The following is a 9,146-nucleotide window of genomic DNA, read 5'->3' on the forward strand; positions in this document are numbered from 1 at the left end:
TTCACAGAAAGAAGAGTGGGGACCCCTTTCTGTAGTTCGAGGTGGTTCCAGGAAAGGGGAATGAAGATGCTCTGGGCTGCTCCGGCTGTGAGGCCAGGTTGTCTGCAGGGCTGTGTGGAGCAGTAGCCCCTGGGAGAGGACGCCAGGCTCTCGTGGTGACCCGGTCACTGTGAAGGCTCCGTGTGAGGCGGGCCGCCCGGGGTGGACACGGACCCGAGGCCTGGGCAGGGCCTCTGCAGCAGTGGGACCGAGGGTGTCTCTCCTCCAGGAATCCAGGGAGGGAGGAAAAGCACAGACAGGGAGACGGCAGTGCCTGCTCTGCATGGAGCTGCAGCCACGCGGGTGGGTGCTTGGCTCTGAAGCCACAGCCTCCCAAGTCTCGCCTGCATGTAACTACACATGTGCATCTCAGCCATGGCCCCTCTCCCCTCTCCAAAAGGAGCAGTGACAACAGGCTGCTGCCTCCGTGTGCACAGAGGAAATACTTAGTCTCAGGGGTCATTTGTCAGAGTGGACCCCTGTCCTATGGGGGGTCCAACTGTCTCCCCAGCATTCCTGTCACCTCTTCCTCAGGCACAGCACTGGGTGCGATGGTCCTCTGGATACTGTGTCCAGCTCAGACCTAGATGGCTGCCTTCCAAGTAGAGGACAGCCACCATCTCCATCTTCTCCACCTCCCTCCCTCCTTCCCTCCCTCCCTCTTTCCTTTCTTCTCTCCCTCCCTCCTTCCTTCCCTGCCTACCTGCCTCCCTCCCTCCCCATCCTTCCCTCCCTCCCTCTCTTCCTCCCTCTCTCCCTCCCTCTTTCCTTCCTTCTCTCCCTCCCTCCCTCCCTCCCTCTCTCCCTCCCTCTTTCCTTCCTTCTCTCCCTCCCTCCCATCCTTCCCTCCCTCCCTCTTTTCCTCCCTCCCGTCCTTCCCTCCCTCCCTCCCTCTCTCCCTCCCTGTCTGCCTGCCTGCCACCCTGGCCTCCTCAGGCCCCTGGCTCTGGGTCTGGTGAGTTCTCCCAGTCGCCAGCTCGAGTGAGCCAGATGTATGAGTGCATACAGCATACACAACAACAAGTATTTCTAGCACCACAAAGCCAGTGATTTTCTAAATGAAATCTAGTGCTGGTGAGTGCATATCTATAGCAACTGCTGGGTGCTTTTTCCGGTCTATTTTGAGCAAATGGCCCTAAGTGCATTTCCCCACACAGTGCTTCCACACTGGGGACCTGGGCCCGGGCTGCACACTGGGGACCTGGGCGCGGGCTGCACTCTTCCCAAGTTGTTTTGCAGCAGAAGATGGAGGGTGTGACTCTCCCATCTCCTCTCTCCCACAGCTCTTCTGCCCCCTTCCCACCCCCCTCCTGGCCTATGGCGGCTCTCAGGGCAGTCCTGCCCTGCTTCCCTGCCTGTCTGCTGTCTTCAGAACAACATGGCTACTGGAATGTCTTCTAAGGCTCCAGATCACCTCTAGCTCTGCCTGAGCCCCCACTGCCCCCCCCCCAGCCCCCGGGCCACGCCTTCCCTGCTCATGGACAAGAGTCCAGGTGTCTCCTGTTTACTGAGTCAGGCCTGGTCCCCATCTTCTGTGTGCACCCCAGTATAGGATGGACTGCGCAGACTCCGTCTCCAGACTCATGGAGCTCGCCTGCCCTGCCCGCCTCCGTTCTCCTCCCTGCAGGAACCACTGTGGATTCTCTTCCTTGTCACCTTTGTAAGCTTCGCAGTCACAAGCTCTTAGAGATTTTGTCTGTAATTCATTTCACCTCTTTATTTCCTTTATTATGTGTTCTATGCAGATGTCACCTGACTACATCTTTAAAAATCTCTACGTTGAGTCTGTCTTTTGGTTGATGATTAGCAGAAATCATTTAGTAAATTTAAAGTTAGGATTTCATCCCCATCCTACCACAGTTAATAATATCATTCTTATATTCCATTTATATGTCTTTCAATGTTTCTGCACGACATTGCTTGTGTACTAAGATCTGAGGCTGAATAACCTGGAAAGACCCTTGTCTCATGAATTCACACAATTGATAGGCTGGCTGAGATTAAGGAAAGTTTTCCTTCAACGTGCAGACTGTCACTTTCTATCTTCCTGCATCCAGTGTTACTAACAGACAGACAGACAGGTCGATGCTGCTCTGCATGTGTTTTTCAATGTGATGACAAAATATCCGAAGCTGAACATTTACAAAGAAAAGCGAGCGCCAGGATTGGCAGCTCCATTTGGTAAGTTTGCGGTCAAGTCCCGCATGGACATGGAGGAAGTCACGGTGGATGGTGGTGAGAAGTGGTGAGAGGAGACTTGGCGAGATGGGGAGAGGAGGGTGAGCGCACGGCCCCGCAGCTTCTCTTACAGGACAGCAGGGTCCCCAGAGAATTGTTCCCCCAGGTCCCTTCCTCTTGAGGGTTCCACTGCCTCCAGCGGCCAGACGGGGCACAGGACTTCTAGCTCGGGAGCTCTCAGGGCAGGTCCAGACGCCATGAACACAAAGCCGTCTCCTCCCCTCCACCTTCTCAGCTGCCTGCGCAGCCCCTGCCTCCAGGGGGACTGTCCATTCCCTGGTTGTCCAAATGCACTGTCCCCGCGCCGTGCTGTCCCCGGTCGGTGGCTCAGGCAGGCAGCTTTCCTTCAGCTCTCGACATTGCGTGAGGAGCCTGCTTTTCCTGTCGTCCTTCCTGGGGAATTCCCGAGAAAGATATTTTCACTAAGTGCTATAATTGCAACAAACGCAGTCTTTCTGCCCCACTGCCCATTTGCTGGTCCTCTTCCCGGCTGGAGGAAATGGGAGGTTTTTCTGAACTCCGTCCCCTCTGTCCCGTGGTTCTATTTTATCGGGTTTGAATTTCTCAGTTATCTTTTTCAGGATACCCCATCCATCCCTGGAAGATTTGTTATTATTATTACTATCATTATCATTCATTTCTTTTACTGTGATACCCCACGATATGCTCCCATCTGTCAAGACTGTGTGGGAGGTGGGGGCCAACTTTACGTGGGACCACCTCGTGTTTCTAGGGCTTGTGGTCTGGAGACTAAATCACAGTCCAACCCTGGGTGTAACGAGCCAGACTCGGCTCTCGCAGCGGCTGGCTCATCCTCGGCAGTGCCTTCCTTGACCACCGTGGTTATCCAATTGGGTGCCCAAGCCAGAATGACAGCTGCTTTGCCAGGCTTTTGCACTGGGCCTGATCCTTAGCCTTGCTGGCCCCAGAGCAGGAGAGGCCTGGCAACGGGCGGGGAGGGATGGGGGGGCGGGAGAGGAGGCAGGAGAGCCCCAAGCCGCACAGGGGAGAGTGTGTGGGCCCCAGGACCTGGACGCACTGCTCATGCTGTGGGTGGTATGTGTGCCCCTCTCCACTGTGGAGGCAGAATGTGGGACGCCTCTGCACCCCTAACAGCTGCCTGTCACGCCTGCAGCGTGGAGGGGCGGGTCTGGACGGATGGTAACTGCAGAGGCTATACTGTCCTGAGCCCTTTGTTTGTCATCCTTGAATGGCTTCAAGGCACAACGCTCCCCTCCCTCCTCTTATTTTCTCCTTTGTTTTTATTTCAAATTGCCCAAGTCATGGCTTATCTGTGGGTTTTACTTTTCTTATTTGCATGGATGCTCAAACTGTCAGGAGACTGGGGACCAATCTACTTGGTGACATCACAAGGGCGACCATAGGGGAGCTGATGGCCAAGTACCCTGAATCCTCAGACCCAGCAGGACTCTGCTCCAGCACCCTGAGTCCTCAGGACCCAGCAGGACTCTGCTCAAGCACCCTGAGTCCTCAGATCCAGCAGGATTCTGCTCTGTCTGCTCGCCCATCAGGTCTCCACCAGCCCCTGCCTCCCTCCCTGTCCCCTCTGCCCACCTCCTTGGCCCATCCACTCTGCACTCCATCCCATGGTGACAGTGGGACTCCGGTCCCACCTGCCTGGCTCCCACAGCCCAGGAAAGGAGACATGCTGTTTGGAAAAGCAAAGTGTTTGGCAGTGCATAACAGAAATCATGAAGTTGTTTGTTCCATCTGACCTTGTGGTGACATTTCTGGGAAATTGTTTTAAAAGAAAATGCCAAAAACAGATAAGAGGCTGTGCGTGAAGAGGTTTACTGCAGAATTATGCAACCCACAAAGTAAACGGAACGCCTGTCCCTGGGGAGATCTGGGTGACAGGGCGACACCCTTGTGCAGTCCTCAGATGGCCAGGCCACAGGAGAGTGTTTACGGTCTACTGTTAATTGGGAAATGCAGGCAGGACTCTGTGCACATCTTGAATCCAGTGTGGAGGAGGAGGCAGGGTTTATTTCCTGGGACGTTGACATCAGAAGTCCCACAGGCAGTGACATGGCCTCCTGCTGCCCCTTTTTCTGTCACACCCTCCCTTCCTCTCCCTGACCCAGTGACCTCTAACCTCCTTCCCTCCCCTTCCCTCCCCCATCCCACGGTCCAGGAGCTTCCTGCTCCATGGAACCTGCAGGGTGGCCTCTGTCCCCGCCGCTCCCCGTAGTTTGCTCGCTGCTGATCTCTCCTCTGGGTGTGGGTGGACGGCTGGAGGCCAGTGGGGTGGACTCCAGGGTGGATGCTCTGAACCGGCATCTATGAACATTAAATAGGGACTCTGTGCTTATGTCCTCGTCACACAGCGCCAAGGCCACAGACACCGTCCGTCCTGTCAGCCTTGCTAGCCTGGGGTTGAAGCCAGGCCCTCGCGTGCTGAGGACCCTGGGGCTCCTGGAGGGCGGCCCGGGGCGGACTGCCGGAGAGAAGATGGATGGCCGCAGAGGCCTGTCTACTCTCACGCAGACGGCCACCTCGCCCGAGCGTCCCGCACACAGCGCCTCAGATGGCCCTGTGCGTGAGAGCTTGGAAATCATCAGCACATAACGAGGGTGCCCCTAAAAAGCTGGGGGAAAGGACTGTGTAGTACACAAATGATGCGGGGAAATTAGCATATCCACACAGAAAAGGGGAAACTGGACCCTTCACTCACGCCATGCACCTAACACAGAAGGTTCTGGAAGCTGAGCTCTGGTGTGGAATTTAAGGCTCTGTCAGTGAAATCTGTGACCTCTCCAGGTGTCTGCCCACCTTCCCCTCGACGGGCTCCTTCCCCTGGCATCGTCTGTGCACTCAGAAACCAGCAGTTCACTGGGCTAGAGTTTCGGACGTAGACAGCCTTAGTTATACACAATGGAGTGGTCACCTTCCTCACTCCGCCCCCAGCCTGTCAGGTGAGGGGTCAGGAGAGTAGGGTGGGGACACAGGTGTTTAGAGAGCCTGCTGTCCCTTGACAATTCCCCTCAGGTCAGGGGTGGCACGTCCCGGCAGCAGTGTGGGGATTTGTGGAATGATGGGTCTATGTCATTCTAGTGTAAGCTCAACGTGGACTCCAGAAATGCTCTCACTCACTCCCCCAAAGAGAAACGGCATGGCTGCCAGCACCCGCAGGCCTGTCTACCCGCTCTGTCCCTCCGTCCTGGACACTGGACGTCATGCAGCACCTGTAGGCCTGTCCACCTGCTCTGTCCCTCCGTCCTGGACACCAGATGTCATGCAGCACCTGCAGGCTTGTCCACCCGCTCTGTCCCTCCGTCCTGGACACCGGATGTCATGCAGCACCTGCAGGCCTGTCCACCCGCTCTGTCCTTCAGTCCTGGACACTGGACGTCATGCAGCAACCGCAGGCCTGTCCACCCGCTCTGTCCCTCTGTCCTGGACACTGGACGTCATGCAGCACCCGCAGGCCTGTCCACCCACTCTGTCCTTCAGTCCTGGACACTGGACGTCATGCAGCAACCGCAGGCCTGTCCACCCCCTCTGTCCTTCAGTCCTGGACACTGGACGTCATGCAGCACCCACAGGCCTGTCAACCCGCTCTGTCCTTCAGTTCTGGACACTAGTATTTGCTGCCCTGCTCTAAATGCACCTTCCACTCAGCCTGAGCATCAAGAGTCAGTTTAGTGCCTGTTTCCTAGCTGGTTGGGTCAGTCTGGCTGGGCCTGCTTCTCTTCTCTCAGCCTCTGGGGAGTGGGGTGGCCCCCGTCATGCACTTGAGGCTGCTGGAGCCGAGCTCTGGCTGGAGGAGCACCCAGGCTGGCCTGCCCCCCCCCCCCCGCACTGCAGGAAGAAGCCTGGCCCAGGGAAAGTGGTTCCAGGTTGTGACAACAGACTGGACCTCATTGGTGGCCTCAGGGAAGGCCTGGGAGACCCAGGCTTGGGCCACAGTTTGGCATCACTGGAGCCAGAAATGCTCTCAGAAGAAGCCTAATTTCTCCTCCTTATTAACTTGGACCATATAAAAATGTTTAATACAAAACACATGTGAGGAAAGCAAGGTACACAAATCTAACAAATCTGTCCCAAACATCAGCCACATTTCATGTTTCCTGCCATTGTAACTGAGACTTTGGTGTCAGTTGAGGTCAATTTATTAACCTATCTAAGCAAAATTCCAGAAGTGTTGAAATGACTAAAATGGATGAAAATTTTGGATGCAGGAAGACGAATAACCAATAATGTCCCATGCACTGTGAACCCAGAAATCAGCAGAGGAACTGGAAAGGTCAGTCTCCAGGCGAGGCCATCCACACCCTCCATGGGCCTCCTGCCCAGTCCTGACCACTGTTCAGCGTCACCTGAGCGTCCAGTGCCCCAGACGAGAGGTGATGTTCTAGGAACATGGCTCACCCCGCACCGCTCTCCACACACTGGCACCGCCTTGTCGGGAGTGGTTTCGGCAGCTGTCCTCCCTCTGCCAGGGTCCTCAGGCCTTCCTCGGCATCTCGAGCAGCATGCTGAATGATCAGATCTTCATGTTATCACCGCAAGGTTTCATCTCTCTGTTTACTGACCGTCAGTGTCACTGACAACCAGTCCACGGGGGACGAGGGTGGGGGGCCAGCCTCCAGGGACAGACAAATGTCCCAGTCAGGACAGACAGAGGAAAGCCTGCCCCTTGCCTAGTCTAGGCCTGCAGTGCTCCGCAGCATGCTGCCAGGGGGCCCAGGGCTCTGGTTCAGAGGGGCTTCCAGGACCCCAGGGAGAAGGGAGAAAGTATAGAAAATGTCCTAAGCTGGGAGAGGCTACTGGCTGGCCAGGGGATCTTCCTCAGTTCCCCTCTGGGGTCACCTCTGCAGGGCAGTCCTGGGAAGGTGAGCAGAGGCAGGCAAGCTCCTCCCGTGGTCTGGTGCTCTGATGGCAGCATTCTCCTGACATCCACTTCTTCCTCCCCGAGACCTCCTCTCCCCCAGGGGCGCACCACGCCATCTCCATCTCTAGATGCCCTGCGTGCAGACACAGCAGAGAACAGACTCCCCAGGCCAGCCCCGTCACTTCCTCCGTACCTGGGACCTGGAAAACTGGTAAAGCCAGTGGAATCACCTGTCTCCAACCTGGAGTTAACTTGTCAGACATCCACAAAACGAAGCAACAGGCAGAGCCCAGAGGTGTGGGTGCCTGAAGACCCTGCCAGCCCAACCGCACACAGATAAAACCTCTGTGGAGCCCTCAGCCCCCGGGCCTGCGGCCGGGAAGACGACCCTCCCTGCCCTGGACCCTCCCTGCCCTGGACCTTGGCGCGTACTGCGGCCCCGAGTCTCATTTCAGCACACTTCCACACGCCCTGCCCCTGGAGCTCACACTTCACCGTGGCTTGTGTGTGGCCCCGGCACTGTGGCTCCTGACAGAACTGCATAATCTCTGGAGCCTCTGTGCATGTAGGGTGCTGGAAGAAACATGGCACCGTGTGCAGGGGCTCACGTCCTGCTCTGGAGGGCTCTCAACCCTTATGTCGCATAAGTCACTACTCAAGTTTTGAGTCATCCAGAGGGACTCTGACCTTGAGAATGTCAGCACTCAGCCATCCAGTCTCAGAGATGGTTGGGGTTTTGCCATGAGAGTATGTGGCTTAAGAATTAGAAAAACCACACGGGGTTTTGTTGCGCTGCGTTTGGGGGTGGGTGTTTGTTTTTGCTTTTGAGGTTTATTTTTCCTTTTGGGGAGGCAAAGTGGCGTGCAGAACTGGAGGGAGAGGCAGGCATGCGCAGTCATGGGGTTCGATGTACACACTGGAGAATGAGCTATGCAACTAGTGGAGGGGAGATGGGGGAAAGCCAGCAAAGGGGTCACATTGTCTGAAAGGAAAAGAACCCCTTACCTGAGGCAGGAAATGCTACAACACCCTTACACCAACAACCAAAGTAGATGAAAAAATGAACTAGAAAAAGCAGGAGAGAAGGGTGGCATGAGCAACTCTCAGGGTGCAGTTCAGAGCCCTCTTCCATCCCGTGAGCCTGAGACTGGGGTTGGGCTGTTTGCCTCCCAGGAGGTCCTGGGGAGGCAGGGTTGGGGTGCATGTGTTTGGGCTGAACGGCTGAGATGTCTCTCCCAGCCATGTCATTGGGATGGGCCTTGTGTGAGGATTCGGGCACACGCGGTGGCCAGGAAGTCCCTCTGTGGATTAGGGGGAGAGAGGTCTGGGCTGGCATGCAGACGCTTATGAGCGGCCAGTTGGATGAAGGGACACAGGTAGCAGGAGAGCACTGGAGAGTCAGCTCCAGTGCAAGCGCCATGTGGGAAAGGTCCTTGCCCTGGCCCGGGCACCCAGGCCCTCGCCCTGGCAGCGGAGGCTCTTAGAACTGTCCCCCTAAAGGCATCTCTGCCTTTGGTCCAGTGCTGGCTCGGGGCAAAAGCACTGCCATCCTGCCTCTTTTCACGGTGGCCTGCCTCGGCACCTTGCCCTAGCTGTGCCCACCACAGCCCCCCCAACTACCCCCAGCTGGCCCAACCCCATGGCCTCTTCTGTCGGCCACTGAGCATTTTGTGTGCACCCCGAATGTCACGATGCCATGCTCCTGCCACTGGCCGTGCAGTCAGGCGGTAACCACGCCTGGTGGCTGCCAGCTCGGGGACCGCACCGCTCCCGGCTCTGTTCCCTGCCCTTCCTCCAGCAGCCATCCGTGCAGGACCTGGGCACCTCTTCACCTTCAGGGCTGCCCCCACCCCGTGCGTAACTTCATGCAGCCGTGTGTAGCGCTCCTGTGGAGATTGGCAGCTGTCTGTCTCTCATCAGAGCCACCTCCTGGAATTCGCTGTGTTTTCTCCTTTTTCTTTTTTCTTTTTTTATTGTAATTAATAAAAGGGTTACATGATATTTGCCAGATAGA

This window comes from Megascapheus bottae, chromosome 21 (genome assembly GCF_031878675.1).
Source record: "Megascapheus bottae isolate mThoBot1 chromosome 21, mThoBot2.hap1, whole genome shotgun sequence".
NCBI classification, from domain to species: domain Eukaryota; kingdom Metazoa; phylum Chordata; class Mammalia; order Rodentia; family Geomyidae; genus Megascapheus; species Megascapheus bottae.